Genomic DNA, 17,840 nt, shown 5'->3' with positions numbered 1-17,840 from the left:
CCAGTGGCGGAGATACAGGGCACGTGTGTGCACGCACAGGTCACACACATAGAAAGTACACACACACACACACACACACACACACACACACACGCACTCATACACAGCGAAGGCTGAGGCAGATTGAGTTCTAGACCTGTCTCAAACACAAACCCAAATAAACAAAATATGCAGAGTCATCAGCATGGGTGACAAATGAAATTGGAGGGGACAGCAATGGCTGTCCTCACCTGTGCTCACCCATGCCTCAAGAGTTGTGTCTTCCCAGGGTTAGGACACACAGATGCAAGCCACAACTTTTATGCTGTTGAAGAATCCGAGGTCTGGATGGACCCCAGCCTCCTGTACCAGACCGGCTTCCAGGGGCCCTGGCTGTCTATCTCCTTCCCCAGCTAAAAATACCCTTTCCTCACTGCCCACCTCTTGGCGGGGACAGGTCTGGGGTGGGTTCCAGCCCCATCCAGCCCCAAGCCAGCATCTGCCAGCTCGACTGGGTCCCCAAGGACCAGGGCCCTGTACCCTTAAAACGTTGGCTGGGCATGGGAGGACAGGGTGTGCCATAGACTGGGGTGCCAGACTGGGGTGCAGGGTTTTTTGGTTTTTTTTTTTTTTTTTTTTTTTTTGCCTTGGTGTCACCTTGACGCTTGGCAGGCCTAAAGGGTGCTAGGCAATGTCCCCAGAGATCAGGGTGGAGGGGGTCTGTGAGGGAAGAGTGAGGCCACATTGATCAATTTGTTACAACCTTGGCATCTCCAGATACTTGGAATGGGGTTTTCAGGGGTGTCTGTCCCTGTCCAGCTTCCCCAAAGATCTGTAGGGTAAGGACATGCACCCCTTCACCAGAGTAAACTCTCCCAAGACCACCCCTTCATGCAGATCAAGTCAGCAAGGCTTCCTGGGTGCCCTGCAGGGATTCATGGTGCTGGCCCCGACCATGAGTGGTCTCTGTGGAGGAGGGATTGGAGCCAGGCTTCTGGCTGGGAGCTCTGTCCAGCTGCCCACAGCCTTCTTGAGACAGGAGGAGTGAGGAGATGGATTTCCCACTCGGTTTCAGCTGAATCAGCCGATGGTGGCCAAGATACCAGAATCTTCCCGTGCTGTGAAAACCCCTTGGGGGGCTGTTCCTAGCCTCAGTTTCTCCAGTGTGATCAGACCACAGAGCCTCAGAGTTGGTCTGGGAGCCCAAAGCTGTACTCCTTGAGACTCCCTTGCCCAGGTGGGTGTGTGTCCCCGTGCAAGAGGAAGCAGCCCCCATCCAGGCCTGCAGAGACCTTGGCTTCCTGTCTCCCACCCACTTCCAACATGCCAGCCGCAGAGTTGGGTGGAACGCACCAGGAGATGGAAACGTAAACAAAGTATCTCCCACAGCCTCAGCTCTGCACCTAGGCTCAGGCACCACACAGGGCCACCCAGAAGGCTGAGCGTCCGACTACACCCACCGCCCTAAGAATTGTCCCCAGGGAAAGAACAAAAATCATCCTGGGTGAGACTCATAGATTAAGGTCGCTTCTGGACAGCTGTGACAGATCACCCCATCACCACAGGAGTTAGTTGTGTCATAAACACCACAAGCAATCGAGGCAGACCCACCAGGCACCAGTGGGCAGGATCCAGGGGAGTCAGTGGTCCCAGGGAAGGTTCCCTCGAGGTTGCCCAGGATTCTGGCTACCCACATCCCTGGTGGGCAAAGTTCTAGGTGAAGATCCAGAACCAAGGCTCTGGTCAGCTGAGATACCCATAGAGGGTCCCAGATAAAGGTGTCTGTTACCCAGGGGCTCCAGATGATGACTTCTGGGTAAGCCACTCCTGCCTGCAGGACCCTGGCCTGCCACTTCACTGGAACCTTGCAGAATGCCAGGGTCCTGCTCCCTAATCGAGGCCTGAGTGTCTCCCTCCCACAGAAGTAGTGTCGGTAGCCCAATTTATCCCTGTCTAGCTCCTGCAGGTCCCGAGCCAGGTTCCAGGGCTCTTGAAAGTCATCAACGTGGACAAAGGCATCCGGGGGCAGGAAGTGCTCCTAGTTCTTCCTGCTGGGTCCCAGAACTACTGGCATGGGCCATGCTTCCAGAGCATTCTTCCACTGTTTCTCTGGGATGTAGCCCAGGTGAAGGGAATTCTCAGACACCAGATAAAACTTGTATCTGGCCAGAGTTGCCATCATGTTGCTTTGAGGGAGTTGCATATGTCCTTGTCCATATATCCATACGGAGGTAACTCCAAATCTTTGGGTAGCACAGCACCCGGGCTGACTTGGAATCCCAATTTGACATGACCCAGACCACCAGATCTTGGCAAAGAGGTTGGCCTAGATTTGGACTGGAGGCTCCAGCCACAGCTCCAGCCAGACATAGGGCATGAAGATGTCAGAATCAATGCGATAGGACACGGTGAGGTTGAAGTAACCGTCCAGGACTCCATGCTGAACCACACCCACTGCTGGCCTAGTGGCCTTGGCTGAGGTGGCAGCTGTAACCTGGGACTGGAGCTAAATTCATAGTGGTGGATGAGGACCACATCTGCTTGGGGGTCCACACTCCGGTTGATGGTCACCTGACAGCCAGCCATGCCTGGGAGAATCTAGGAGCAGGGGGACAGAGCCACTGGGTGGTGGAAAGTACATGTCCACAGTAAGATGAGGAGAGGTTGGGGACACAGGTAGCTGGGATAAAGGCTGGTCCTGGGGCTCTATCAGGAGCTGGAGAGCTAGGGTGGTTATGGCATACTTGGACATAGGAGAAGAAGCACAAAGCCAGCAGCAGCTGTACCAGCAGCCCTGAGAGACAGACACCAGGGACACTGTGCCCTGGCTAGTAGGGTCATATCCATGAGCCAGGAGACCTGGGAAGAGAAGAGAGGCAGGGGAGGTCACCGAGTGCTGTCTGTAGGAAAGTGAGGTGCCAGTGTCAATATTACTGGGCATCTGAACTGTTCTGAAGGGCCCCATGTAGCCTATGCTGGCCTCAAATTGCTCAGGAGTGGAGCATGGTGTTGAACACTTTCCCTCTCCAGCACGCACCATCACACTCAGCCAAATGTGACAGAGGTTGTTATTGTTTCTTATATGACAGATGGTAGCACTCAAGGGATGCCACTTACAGCAAAGAGCCACAGACCCAAGGACCTGGCCCTGGGGTTCACCTCCTCCTTTTTTTTAAAAAAAAGATTTATTTTTTTTTATTTATATGAATACACTGTACATTCTCAGCAACCACATGGTGGCTCACAATCATCTGTAACAGGATCCGATGCCCTCTTCTGGTGTGTCTGAAGAGAGTGGCAGTGCACTCACACACATAAAATAAATAATTCTTCAAACAAACAAACAAACCAATGTTGATTTTTGAATGTTTCCTCCTACTGCTTTTGCATTGCAACCAAGCCTGACCATTTGTGCCCCATCCCCGGGTTCGGACATGGTGGAAGGAGTGAAGCAATTCCTGCCTGTTGGTATTTGACCTCCACACATGGGCCATGGAGTGCATGGAGACATAATAAGTAAATTAATGCAAGTTTTTAAAAGAAAGTAGTGTGTATAACAACTTTGTGGGTCGCATGTAGGAATATCATGGACTATGGTAAAATTTGGGGAGCTGAGAAAGTTCTAGAAACAAATGACTGCTGGTCTTTCGGTTCTTTTTTTTTTTTCCGGAGCTGGGGACCGAACCCAGGGCCTTGTGCTTCCTAGGTAAGCGCTCTACCACTGAGCTAAATCCCCAGCCCCGACTGCTGGTCTTTCTAAAGTATTCCTTCCCTTCTGTCAGGGATGGAACCCAGGGTTTGGAGCTGAGCCCCACCTGCAACCCATCACTGGGAATTCTAAGATGGGCTCCACTCCCTGACCACGCCCACGCCCACTCCCCCTCATTCCCTGGTGGGGGTGTGGAGTGGAGTCGGAGGAGTTCCAGGCTGGAGGTCCACCACTGTTCTCACCTATCCCATAACCCTCCAGTCTACATTCCCTACCGTATAAGCTGAATCAGGCAGGTAGGTGGAGGGAAGGGTAAGTCCAGGTCTGGTGTTTAAATTGGGCTCCTAGCAAGGTGTTTGGAAAGAAAAAAGAAAGTAACATAGCAGGCTGGCCAAGCCTTAGGTTCGAATGGATCCTCTCCTGTTACTGATGTTTATTACTCCAATAAATTATGTTCCTCAAAGATACAGAGTTCAGGATCAGAGTTTGCATGACCCTGGCCTAGACAGCCCTAACCACTGGGAGTGACAGCTTTCAAAAGTAACTTGAAAAGCATGGGTCGGAGAACAAAGAAGGCTGGTCCAGACCCTGTCTACACTGACTCAAGACCCTTTCCCTAGAGAAATGGGAAAAGCCCACCTTCCTGGAATGGAACAAAAGCCAGTAAAACCTAAGCAAAAAAGAAAAATGCCCCTAAGCCACAGCCGGGCAGGCTATCACACTTGTGATTCCAGCAGGATGATGCAGCATTCAGGGTCACCTGGACTCTATGGCTGCCCCATCTCAAAACAACAGAGGCTGAGGGGTGATACTCAGTGGACAATGTCCATCCAGCACCCACAGAGCCCTGGAATCTGTCCCCCAGACCTGGCATGGAGGTACCCATTGTCATCCAGGCATGGTAAAGGTAGAGGCAGGAAGATTAGGAGTTCAGGGTCATCCTTAGCTACATTAGAAGTTTGAGGCCAGCCTGTGCTATGTGAAACCCTCAGAAAGAAAAACAACCACAGGGACAACTGAAAAGACAAGCAGAAAAGCCCAGATCTGGGTTTGCCCCTTTTTTGTCGTGTGAGAAAATGAACAGATGCCAGGGCCCAGGAAGCCTGTGATTTCCATATGATTTTTTCCTATGACTTCTGGTCCTGCTCTGGATCAGCATCACTCGAAAGTCAGGAAGAGTCTCCCTGCTCCACAAATCCAGATGGCTCAGCCTCTGTGAAACACCTGCTGGTGGACACCGGCCACTGGCTCTGGTCTGAGTCACTCTGTAAGCCATTAGACCTATTGGTCCTAGACCAGCCCTGGCTACAACAGGAATCAAAGTTAAGCTAGGGCAGATTAAAGGAAGGACAGGCTAAAGTGGTCTCTTCCAAGAGAGATGTTCCAGAATGGGACAAGCGAAATTGTCGTCCCAAGTGGCCTTACCTGGAGCAGGAAGCAGCCTCAGCCCCAGATCGTGTCAGCACCAGCCGCCTCCCCTGGGTACTGAAGAACTGAGAGAAAAGAAGAAGGAAGTGTGTGGCATTCTATCCTTTATGCTCATGGCCGCTCCCCCGCTGTCCCAGCCACAGACATAAACCTCGGAGGAACAGTGGCCTGAATTCAAGGTTCCACCTAGGTCTTTGGCTGAGACTGTGGCTTAGAGCACTCAAGGTTCCTTAGCCCCTTGTCTAGATGAAAAAGAGGGAGGTCGAAGAGCTTGTGCCAGGCCATGAGGCAGGGGAAGTCCAGAGTGCTTTCAGCAACTGTGGGAATGTGACAAAGACAGATCTCTGTGATCGCTGATGATGAAGCTGGAGGGGGTCACATGAAGTCATCCTTGAGCACAGAGCAGCCAGGAGCTAGACAGGCGCCCGGCAGAGGGATGGGCACATGACTTGAGTCACTGTTCCGGCAGTGCAGATGCACGGGGAACTCGCTCGTGGTTGAAAACCATTGTTTCCTTCCATGACTTCTGGTGATCCAGGGCTCTGACTTCCCTGGGGCCCTGGTGGCTCACTTTGCTTAACCTGGCTGGGTTGTGTGGTGAGGACAGAGATGCTAGAATGGCTCAGAAGGGCTGAAAAGAAGTTAGATTTCATTTCATGGAATAAAATGGATTATTATTATTATTTTTTTTGGTTCTTTTTTTCGGAGCTGGGGACCGAACCCAGGGCCTTGCGCTTCCTAGGCAAGGGCTCTACCACTGAGCTAAATCCCCAACCCCAATAAAATGGATTCTTGAAGTGGGCGTCTAGGCACAGTGCTCTGGTCGGTTAATGTGGGCCTGTTGTCTGCAAGTATGTGGGGTTTCAGCTTGAAGCCTGGCTTTTGGACACCAAGGCTGCCAGAGCTGGGCTCATTTTCCACTTCTACAGCACAGCTCACTGATCCGCAGTCTAGCAGTGGCCCTCTTAGTTGAGATTTGATTGCTAGATGTCCCTAATTGCCATAAAGAGAGCTTGGTCACCAAGGTCCCAGGAGGCCTCTGCCTTCCTGCCCAGGAGGTAGTGAGTATGTAGAAGTCTAAGAGGTCCCGAGACCCTGTATTCCACCCGTCCCTGGCAGTAAGTGGCTCACTCTCATCTGACCTATAGCAGGATGGATTGTGGGGGTGGCCCTGGGGATTAGCACACATCAACACACAGGTGTGAGGGCCCCTGAAGCCCCTGGAGCCACGGGCACTCGTCCATCATCAGTGTGGGTTGCAGTGGGAGCCAGCAGGCCCTAGGGCTGCAGGAATTTTCCACAGTCCTAAGCCTGACCCTGCTGAACCCCTTGCAGACTAGAAACCACTGGGTGCAGCCCAGTGGCGGGTGATAGAGGTCAGATCATCAGGCAGTGACAGGGTGATGGCCAGGGGCAGTGCCATGAGCCCAGTGTGACAGAATCTGCAGCCTAGGCTATCTTCCCCCGGACTGACTGTGGGGTGTATACTCTTTCTGCTAGTAGTGTTCTTGTGGCTTTTTTTTTTTTTAACAGGATTATTTATTTATTTTATGTAAGTGACAACACTGTTGCTGTCTTCAGACACTCCAGAAGAGGGCATCGGATCCCATTACAGATGGTTGAGAGCCACCATATGGTCGCAGGGATTTGAACTCAGGACCTCTGTGAGAACAGTCAGTGCTCTTAACCACTGAGCCATCTCTCCAGCCCTTGTCATTTTTTTAAAATCACTTTTTCTGTATCGAGTACAGTAAAGTTGTAATAGAAATTTCTTAATAATTCTAAGGTAGATTTATTAAAAAATATGATAGAGGGGCTGGAGAGATGGCTCCAGCCTGTTGTGAAGACCTGAGAAGGCCCTGAATAGCTCAGGCCTCTGTGAATTTACTTCATTTCAGTGTCACCAAGCATATGGCTTCAGTTTTCTAATCTTCAAACATGTCCCAAGAAAGCAGATCACAACTTTCTGGTTTGTTTGTTTTGTTTTTTATAAGTTTCTCTCATGTGGTTTATTTTCCCCAGCAGGTATATAACTTTATGAGCTCACAATTAAGAACATCTCTGACATCACAGCTTAGCATCACAGTTAGCACACTGTGTCATAAACACCTACTCCAAGCTTTTATCTGACTTTACATTGACAATGTCTTTACTCCTATTGTGCACAGCCGTGGCCGTAATAAGAAAGTTTATTCCGTTGACACATGATCTGGCTGCCTGTTGACCCACCTTTTCTATTTTCTAACTACTTGAGGCTCTGGCACATACGTAGATTAGCTCCTTATTCTTGAACTCACGTCATCATGTTCCTGTGTATTCATTAACTCCCCTAATCTATTCTTGCAAGGACTCCTCACTGTACCTTCCTAAGGATAATTATACATCCGGGGGAAACTGCTAGCACCTGACCTTGGGCTGAGCTCCTAACCCAGGCTGAGCCCAAGTCCTAGCTGAGCCCCAATTGCAAACGAGGGAGGGTTGGGGTTCAGAGATCATTCAGAACTTCTGTTCTATCTTATTCCTTCTGACCCCTCCCAGAGAATTCCATTTCTCCATGGGGACTAGGAATGAACCTGCAGACCTGTGTGTGCGCTCGTGTGCATGTGTCTGTGTGTGTGTGTGTGTGTGCATTCATAAGTGTGTGCAGGAGTGTTTGCATGTGTATGTGAAAGTGCATGCATGTGCATACATCACTTCATGTGTGTGTGCATGTATGTGTGCTTGGGTGTATATGTATATGTGTATGAGTATGTATGTGTGGGTACAAGTGTGTGTATGCACATGTGTGCATGCATGAATGTGCATGTGCACATGAGTGTGTGCATGCCTAAGTATGTATGTGTGCATGAGTGTTTGTGTGTGCATGTATGTGTATGTATGTGTGTATGTGTGTATACATGAGTGTATGTGTGTATACATGAGTTTGTATGTATGTATGTATGTATGTATGTGTTTGTGTGTGAATGCATGACTGGAAATGAATTTGCAACCGTGTGTGTGTGTCTGCTTGTGTGTGTCTGTGTGTCTGTAGAGGACAGAGGTCAGCCTCAGCTGTTTCCCTTGTTCTCAGTCTTCTTTTCTGAGGCAAAGTCTCAGTAGCCTGGAGTCCACCAGTTTATCCGGGCTTTATGATCAGCAAGTCCCAGGTACTCTCCTGTCTCCTCCTCCCAGCACTGGGGAATACCAGTAAGTGTAGCTTTTTCCCACGAACTCTGGAGATTTAAACTCAGGTTGTCATGCTTGGATATCCCCCAGCCCTTTGATGGCAAGCAGTACCACAAGAGTAATGTCTTCCCTGAGCATCCTACCCCCTCATAACTCTGTCCCCTCTTCAAGCCACCTCCTCAGCCACTGTGGGCTCTTATACCTCCAAACAACCTCTTCTGCAAACACTTTCTCTTTCAGGAGTGTTTGTACTACCTGATCTTTCTGGTCCCCACCTTGGTCCAATAGCTGGGCAAAGTGGACAAGAACTTGAACACAGCTGCCCAGCTGGCCCCAAGATGAGCAGAGGGACCAGCCACTGATTCCTCAGGGCCAGTCCTTGAGGACAGGGAACCCGCCCAGTGGGAACCGGCACTCCTCATGAGAATGCTGTAGGACTGAGGCTTCTTTCGACCCTCTCTGAGTAAGGAATGCCATTGTCTAGGATTGGAGGGGGAGGCTGGAAATTCCTTCCTCAGGCTCAGGGCCATCTTGTACCAGCTTCGAGGATGGGGGTGGGGCCATCTGTCCATTCTGGTGGGGGTCTTGGCTCTTGTTTGGTCCTAAAATGCCTCTCTCAGACCCAGCTTACACGCCTGCTGGGAATTTCATCCCTGAGACCAGAGGCTGCAATGATGGAGGGGACTTGCTCCCAGGCTGGGAATGACTCACCACTATGTCACTCAGGGTGGGGGGCCATGCTCAGCCCCCGTGAACTCAGGACCAGCTCTTTCCTGCTGCTTCAAAGAAGCTCCAGTCAGGCCTTCTGGGCCCTCCGCACACAGCGGGAGCCAGGTGTGCTGTGTGGGTGGCTCAGAAGCCATAGGCACATAGGATTTGGCTCAGGCCCCGGGTGGGGGTCACTGGTGGCTTTGTCAGAAGCATCCTAGACCCCCCACATTGTGGTCTTTCAAGGGTGCTTTGCCTCTTTCCACTGGCCGAGCTGGAACAAACCTCTGGCTTCCCTGGGTACTCACTGTGAGGATGGGGAGACTGAGGCTTAGAGAGCCCTGGAGATTCACCACTACCAACCCTATCCCAGTCTCCTTTCTGCACTGTTTCTGTCTGTTTTCTGAGACAGGGTTTCCTCCGTGTAGCCCTGGCTGTCCTGGAACTCACTTTGTAGACCAGACTGGCCTCAAACTCAAAGACCTGACTGCCTCTGCCTCCTGAGTGCTGAGATTACCACTGCCTTGGGCCTCTCACCATTCTTGAGAGTAGTACACACTCCAGACCCAGAGTTGTTCCAGAACATTCCCGAAAGCCTCATTTACAGTCCTAACCCACCTGCAGCAGGTGGATCTGTGCTAAATGGATCCATCTGGCCTCAGGCCTCTTGTCTGAAGTATAGACTGTTCTCTGGAAGCTGTGTGTGGTTGGGGAGGTTGTAGCACTTCTCTGAACTTACTAGTGCTGAGAGGGTGAGACAGGCTGGTCCAAAGGGAGTGTGTTATCTCAACTGATTCTTCACAGTCGGTCACAGGTAAACTCCTGTCCTATACTTTCCCTCTTCTCACTACTGCTTTTGACTAGAGATAGAGTAAGATAAAGCCCACCTACGCCACAACTCCCCTAACGTGCTTTAAACTGGACCTTCGCTCTCACTTGGGTGTCTTTCTATCTTAGCAATGGGGAGACCCCATCATGCCGGACTTCTGCGAGTCCAGTGAGTCAGTCTTCAGCAAGTCATGGGCCCTTACAGTGTCAGTGCCATCTGTGGGGATGGAAGACTTTGTGGCATCCATCCAGGAGCCTCAAGGGTCTTTATGTATCTTTCTTTCTAAAGAATTGTGAACAGGAGCTAGAAAACACGGCATCCCAAGCCTGGGCCTCAGTATCCTCTTCCTGTTACTGTTAAGAACTTGGCCTGGGGCACACATCTTTAATCCCAGCAGTAAGGACGCAGGCCTCCATGAATTTGAGGCCAGCTTGGTCTATAGAGTGAGTTCCAGGACAGCCAAGACTATATAGACAGACCCTGTCTAAAATGAATGAATAAATGAATGGATGGATGGATGAATGAATGAATTACTCGGTCCCTCCCTGCCTCCCATCCCTCTGGTGCTGGGATTGGTAGAATCCAGCCGGAGTTAGGGAAACTCCAGGTGACAGAAACCTGGCATCCCCTTGTTGCCCGCCCCCAGACTGTCCTCACCCTGAGGCCCCCAACACGTTGGGGTCTGCCTGCCCTGGCACTCCAAACCTGCCAGGTTCATGCAGCGTAAGTTTCAGCTGGTGGTGGGCGAAGAGGCGGGCCAGGCATGCTTAATTTCCAGTTTCTGGAAATAAATGTCACCAGGCCATCTTTTGTCAAGTAGAGGGAAGAAATTTAAAAAGAAAAGCAAAAAGCCCCTTGCCAAATAGTGTGTGAAGAAACAAGACCTTGTAATGCAGGAGGGCAGAGAAAATTCCAGAGACCATGCAGGGCAAGAACAAAGGCACCTTTCTCTCAGGCATGTTTTGGGGAGTAGAGGTGTAGTGGTTTGAAAAGTTTAAATAAAGGGGGGGGAGAGGGAGAGAGACACAGAGAGAGTGTGAGAGATCAAGGATTTTTCCAGAAGGAAAACAGCAAGGCTGTGAGGAAGAAGTTAAAAATCATAGGGTTTTTAAGGCTTTTATTTGGGGGACTTTCTTTTTCTAGGACACCTGTCCCACACTAGGATAAGAAAAAAAAGCTAGGAATGTCGACAACCTGGGCAACAGGCCCAGCACCACGGGGAGTGTATGGAGATACCATGTGCTGAAGACACTCTGGAATCTGTCCCCATCCACCCTGCCACCCCGTTAGCATTCTCTAGAGAGTCATAATTTCCCCTCCTGGACTCTCAGAATGTTCCGGAAGCTCTCATTTACAGCTGGAATCCACCTGCCAGCTACTGAGACTTTCAGCAGCCCAGCTGCAGTCCTTGGACCTGTCACCTCCCAAGTCAGCATGGTGACAATTCTAGAAATGTTAATCTCCGATGGGAGGAGAATTGGGTATGAGGCCAACCTCTGCCCTTCACCTTCCCAGGACCCTCTGCTTCTTCACCATTCCGACCTCAAGACCTTTGCGCATGTGGAGTGGTGCCTCACATTTCTGCCGGGACTGCAACTCAGTAGGTAGAGGACTCACCCAGCATGCATGGAGCCCCAAGTTCCACTCCCAGCTACAGAGCAAGCTGGAGGCCACAGCCTGGGTTAGATGAGACCTGTATCACGCCGGTAAATTATCCTCTCCCACTCCCCAGGGTGCCTGCTCCTCCTCGGAGCCGGCATCATTTATCCTGGCTTACCCATCTCGCCAGCTCCTTTGTTTCTGACTGAGTTCACTGAGACTGAATGGGTGCTCGGTAAATCGAATGAATGAATGAGTGAGTGAGTGAATTAGTGAATGAATGAATGAATGAATGAATGAATGAATGAATGAGCATCCTAAGTTTGATTCCCAAACCTCCCCGTCTTGACAGATTCTACTCCCAGACCTGTGGAGCACTACCTAGAGCCCTCAGGTCCCCAAGAGGCAGTGTCTGAGTAGGCTTAGACAGTCTCTGGGTCCTGGGCTCCCAGAGAAACTCCTGCTAGACCCTGGGAGCCACTGGCCTCCACTGGCCTTGGAGAGGACACGGGTGGGGCGACACTGGCTCTGGACAGAGTCCTGGGTGGCAGGCACAGGCAGGCTGGGGCTGCTGGGCCAACAAGAATGAATAAACAGCATCTTTCCACGGCGGCTGGGGGTGGAGGACGCTTTGAACCTCCAGCTTGACTGGGGATGTTTGTACAGGGCTGGAAGCCAGGGGGGGTGTCATCAGGACTAAAATTAGCCTGTTTCCCGCTCGGCCCCTCCCCGCTGGCCAGGAGGGAGGCTGGAGCCTGGCGGGGGCTCCTAAGTGTGGTGGGCCAGACAGGAGGCATAAATCAGAGCGGTCGATGCAGCGAGCCACCCGGGTGTCTGCACAGCTATTGCTGGCCTATTGTTTCCATTTGACAGACAGAGAAACTGAGGCATGGTGACACGAATGAGCTCACAATCATAGGACCCACAAAGTGGCAAAACCCAAATTCTATCCAGGATGCATAGACTGCAGCATCTTCTTTGACAGCTCCTGGAAGGCTGAAGAACCAAAATAATGTGACTGGGGAGAGGCACAGGGCCCTTGCCTTGTTCAGGAACTCAAATTGAATAGGAGCTAAGAAGTACTTTTCTCTGCTGAGATGCTAAGGGCTCCACGCTGACCACGCCCCCAACCCCCTCACTGGGGGATTCTAGGCAGGGCTCTACCCCTGGCCACGCCCACAGCCCCCTCACTGGGGGATTCTAGGCAGGGCTCCACCTCCAAACTTTACTCTAAGCAGCTTTGTTTTTTTCTGGGCAAATTCCCAAGAGGTGTGGGGCCTCAGTTCTGCCAGGGTCCCCAAATTTTGATTCCTGTGGCTCAGCTGAAGGTTGCCTGGAGAAGGATCGTTGACAGGTTGTCGGTCATCAAGGACATCTGCTCCAGTTTGTTTAAGTTCCCAAACATACTGGGTCGCCAGGAGTCCGGACCTCCTGCAGACAGCTCAAACAAGCTCACCATGCTGGGAGACTCCCTCTCTGATTTCTCACCTTCTGTGGTTCCTTCTGTGCTTCAACTCAGGCAACTGCAGCTCCCCAGCCTCATTCAGCCTTAAAGAAAGGCGGGAGCTGGGTTTAATGGAAAATAACTGTCATTCCAACGGGAGGCTGAGGCAGGAGGATTATGAGTGTCAGGCTGACCTGAGCCTCAGGAGTGTTTAATGAGGGCCTCAAAGGGGTCAGTCAGTGACTACTGATGGTCTTTCCAGGTGTCAGAGGCCAGTGTGGGAGGGCACAGCAGGCCCCTCTCCCTCCCTCCCTCTCCTGTCAGTCCCTGCTCCACATTGCTGGTGATTTATCCTTAGTGGGGTTGGGGGAGGACAGTGAGCGTGTGGGTAGAGGGGTACCCACTCCTGCAGGCTGGTTAGTCAGAAGAAAAGAGCACAGGCCAGGGAGGGAGCCCTCAAAGGACCAGCCTGGGTCAGGAAGTGTCCACCCCAACTCCACACTCACATCTAGTTTCTTCTAATGTTGAGGGGAGAGATCAGAGATGGCCTTTGTCCCCAGACCATGAAGATGGGGACAGGTCCTGAGTGAGATGCACGTGTGACAGCCAGGACATTTGGACTTTCATAGCTGTGCTGAGAACTTGAAAGAGACTCAGCTCTGAGAAGAGCCTGGACACTCAGCACCCTGGGTGCTCCTGGACAGTTAGCCATTCCATCTTCTGTCCTTACGTCCATCTCCCATGCTGTTTCTCGCCTTTCCTCTCCCAGTAAACTCCTACACATGCTTCAACACTCCTTACTCATGGATGTCTGGGTATAACAGTAAGGGTACCCAGTGGATACAAATGCTGCAGTGCTAGTTAGATTCCCGGCATCCTCTCCATTTACTGTGTGACCTTGGGAATGAGACTATCCTTCTCTGAGACTCGTCTTTTAAAATGGCAAAAATGACTCCCATGCTTCCATTAAGAAGCTCAAATAACAACGGATGAGCAAAGCTTCATGAAAACTATATGGGATATGAGAGGAGAGCCACAGTGGCACAAATGATGAGGAGGACCGGAGTACTCTGCCATGCCACTTGGGAAAGGGAGATGGTGATTTTCCACAAAGCTAATTTGCTCTGACCACAGGATCCTGCTGTCACATTCTTAGTATTTACCAAAGATAAAAACCTGTGTCCACACTGAACCCACACGCGTGTTTGTGGAACTATTTTTTTTTTTTGGTTCTTTTTTTCGGAGCTGGGGACCGAACCCAGGGCCTTGCGCTTCCTAGGCAAGCGCTCTACCACTGAGCTAAATCCCCAGCCCCTTGTGGAACTATTTATGTGATCTCTATGATTTGGAAGCCAGCAGGCTATCCCTCAGGCTGGGCACTGGTAGGTAGCACACGCCTGGCATCTCTGCACCTAGGAGGTGAAGGCAGGAGGATGAGTTTTAGGTCACACCATGAGACTAGCTTAAAGGGCGATGGCAAGAAGTGTACCAACAAACATCTGTACGTCCTTCCCTGAGTGAACAAAACAGTATGCAGTAAGTCTAGGAAATGGTATCATACGCAGCTTTAAGCAAGCGACCAGCTGGCATGAAGACTAGAGAAATCCTTTAAATGGGCATGACTGAAAGAGCCCCCCTGAAAAGCCAGTGGTCCTTGAGCTACAGCAGAGAGGCGTGCAGAGGTGAAACATGGAGGATTTTAGGGTGAGGAAGATTTCCCACCATCCTAGAGCAGGAGACTCGTCCTTTTACACACTCACAGGCTCTGGGGTCAGCCAGGCCTTGGTTTCTTTCTTTCTTTTTTTTTTTTTCTTTTCTTTTTTTCGGAGCTGGGGACCGAACCCAGGGCCTTGCGCTTACTAGGCAAGCGCTCTTCCACTGAGCCAAATCCCCAACTCCAGGCCTTGGTTTCTAATAGGTATTGATAACCTGTCAGTGGCAACAAACTCCCGTTCATACAAGTCTGGGACCTTCGCGAACAAAGGAATAAAAATGGTTTATGGGACTCTGTCCTTTAAGCTCAGTTTTTCTGTAAATTGAAAGTCATTCGCCAATTAGCACATTACAGGTTGTTCATTCGCACAGGGCAGGTCCCCCCCCCACCCCCCCGGAGTAGACTTTAATGAGGGTTGGGGAGAGGCACTCTCAAGAGAGCTAAAATATTATGCTGCCATTAAAAAGAGCAGGCGGAGGGGTTGGGGATTTAGCTCAGTGGTAGAGCGCTTGCCTAGGAAGCGCAAGGCCCTGGGTTCGGTCCCCAGCTCCAAAAAAAGAACCAAAATAAATAAATAAATAAAAAGAGCAGGCGGTTCTCCAAGTGCCAGGATAGGATCCCTGCAGCAGTTAGAGAACTAAGAGGCCAGCAGAGCCCTGAGAAGAGAAATACTAAGACAAGCAGCCTGCTGGGAGGAGCAAAAGGACACTGGGCGGGGGTGGCTGAGATTCATTCTCTACAGCCTTTGGAACCTTCAGGGTAGCCCAAGTGTGTTTTACCTACTGAAACACACACAGCATAAGTATATTTTAGACATATAGACAAAAGCGATATTCCTAATGAGTGGAGCTGCTGGTTTCCAGCCAGGCTCTGGCAGCTGTGGCCCATTCCATGTGGCTGTGAGTGGGCCCCCGATCCCTTTCCTCCCCACCCACAACCTGGCTCACACCTTCCCTACTCAGGTTTAGGGCCCACGGGCCTTCAGGAGGTGAGGGAAGCAGGGGCCACCCAGCACTTCTGGGAAGCCCCAGGGGTCGGTCTGCCTGTGAGGGGCCTGCATGTGTTAATGACGGTGGGGGCAGAGGCGTGCTTCTGGGAGGACCCAGAAGTAGAAGGCTGGCTGTGTGTGCCTTAGTTGGTTTCCGTTTGGTGGGCTTTTCTAAGATGAAATTTTTTCATTTTTCATTTGACTTTTTTCAAAACTGGGTTTCCTGTAGCCCAGGCTAGCCTGAAACTCACTGTGCGACAGAAGATTCTCCTGACTCTATTTCCAGTATTAGGATGGCAAGTGTGCTCCCCGCCCCACCCCTGTGGCCTAGGCATGCTGTGAGTCTGCCTGAATGTCTCCCACTCCAACTTGCCTTGTCCTGTGGGACATAGACCTTAGCTCAGGCCTGACCCAAGATCGCTGGCTGCCCTGGCTAGGCTACTCTTCTGCAGGTGCCAGAGTCCCACACCCCCCATGGTGCATTTAAAATCACATTGATTTGTGCCAAAGTCAGAGGAGGCGACCCTGTCCTCTGCTTCCATGTGTGGACTTCATTGAGCCTGGGCTACTAGCTCAGACCTTGGTAGCCAGCGGCTAACCACAGGCCTCACGCAGTAATCTCTTGTGTAATTATTTGAACCTTGCTGGGACGGGACAAAGAGTATAGCAGCCAAAACATATCCCAGCTCCACACAGGGACACACAGGATGGGATGACAGCTGCCTAGAGCATGGAGGTCTATGTGGCTGAAGCAGAGAGGACTTGAGCCTTAGCCCTGAGGTGGGACTCCTGTTGACCTACTTTTGCTCACCAGCAAAGACCGCATGACCACTTATAGCCAGCCCAGGGTTCTGTAGCTTTATGTAAGGATGTGCTCTAGGAAAGGGATTGTCTAGCATCCCCAGCTTCTGTTCTGGACCGAGGACACCTTGTCTCTGCTGATGCCCCTCCCTCTTAGGTTCTCTTCTAGGCCTTCAGGGAGCCAGACTGGACCTGTGTGTTGTCTTGATGGTCCCCACAGGCGGCTGCTGGGACACTCCAGATGGGGCCTCCGTGTGGAGGTGACGTCAGCCCCTCTCTGGCTAGTAAATGTTTATGGCCAATGGGGCCTGGGTTTGGGGCTCCCTAGAGCCTGGTGAGGAGCCACCCCATCCTGCCCCTTTCTTAGGTCTGGATGCTGGCAGGGGTTGGGGAGGGGCTGGCAGACCACTCTAGCCCTGGCAGCGAGCCCAGAAAGGGCTGGGTGGGCTATGTGCAAAGCCAGCAGCAGCACCCTGGAAGGCAAGGGAGCAGGGAGCAGAATGGTGTCAGCTTTGAACGCTCCTTCTCAGGCCTAGGGAAGACAGACATGGTGGTGACCAGTGGGCAAGGCAGCACTATTCCAGGTCCTGCTGGAACTCCTTCTGTCCCTCAGGTTGAATGAATGAGAAAGGAGATAGGGGCCTGACAAAAAGTTACAGACAGGACTGCATTCCTGAGTGGCTATCCCAATCCACTCAAACTTTTATGGGGACACAGTCAGAACCAGGACTGGGCACACAAGGCCCAGCTGGGTGGAACGTATGTTGTGATGACCAGAGGGAAGTCATTCTTCTCATTTCTGGAGCAGAGCTGAGGCTTGGTGCCTGTGTTGATGGACATAGCCAGGAGCCCAGGATTCAAAGCTGAGGTGCATCCAAACTCTAGCACTCTGGGGCCTGGGCTCCTGTGCCTTCTGTGCCTCTTGGGGTTTCCCATTCCTTTCTTGGGGAGCCCCAAGTTCAGATCAAATAGCCCTCAAGGTAATCCTGAGCCGGCACCCGGGGCTACGAAGGATGGGGTACAGGAACACAGGGGATGCATGCACCCAGGTTGGCCCTCAGACCAGCAAGTGTCCGGGCCAGCAGGGGCCTCATGAGCCAGGCTTCTTAGACAGGACCCAGACCTTGATTTATGGCCTCAGAGCCTGCTGGAGCCCACTGCTTCCTCCACGGTTGCCAGGAAGCTCGGCCAGTGCTGGGCTGGGCGTCCTAGCATTCCAGGGCCGCCTAAATCAAAGGCTGTCAGCAGCTGGGCAAGGATCCTACAAGGCAGGGACTGGGCTCGTGTCACCTGGCCAGGCTGACAGGCTCCAGCCCCAGCTCTGGGCTTGTAGCGGCCTGCAGAACAGAATGGCCCATCCAGGACTCTCTGCTCCACTGCCCAGAAACTTGGAGCAACTGGTGTGTGGGGCCCAGGCAGGTTTTCCAGAAGCTATTGGCTTTGGGGATAGGCCCAGCAGGAGCAGCCCACAACCTG

The 17,840-nt window shown here is 51.7% G+C and overlaps 1 pseudogene; it reads right to left on the bottom strand.

Annotated features, from left to right (window-relative positions):
- Positions 1-673: 673 nt before the first annotated feature.
- Fut4-ps1 (fucosyltransferase 4, pseudogene 1) lies at positions 674-3,027 on the bottom strand (annotated as a pseudogene).
- Between the last annotated feature and the right edge of the window lie 14,813 nt (positions 3,028-17,840).

The sequence above is a fragment of the Rattus norvegicus genome, chromosome 9 (genome assembly GCF_036323735.1).
Source record: "Rattus norvegicus strain BN/NHsdMcwi chromosome 9, GRCr8, whole genome shotgun sequence".
Taxonomy (NCBI): Eukaryota; Metazoa; Chordata; class Mammalia; order Rodentia; family Muridae; genus Rattus; species Rattus norvegicus.
The sequence above is the reverse complement of the archived record's forward strand: the minus strand, read 5'-3'. Positions and strand labels throughout refer to the sequence as shown.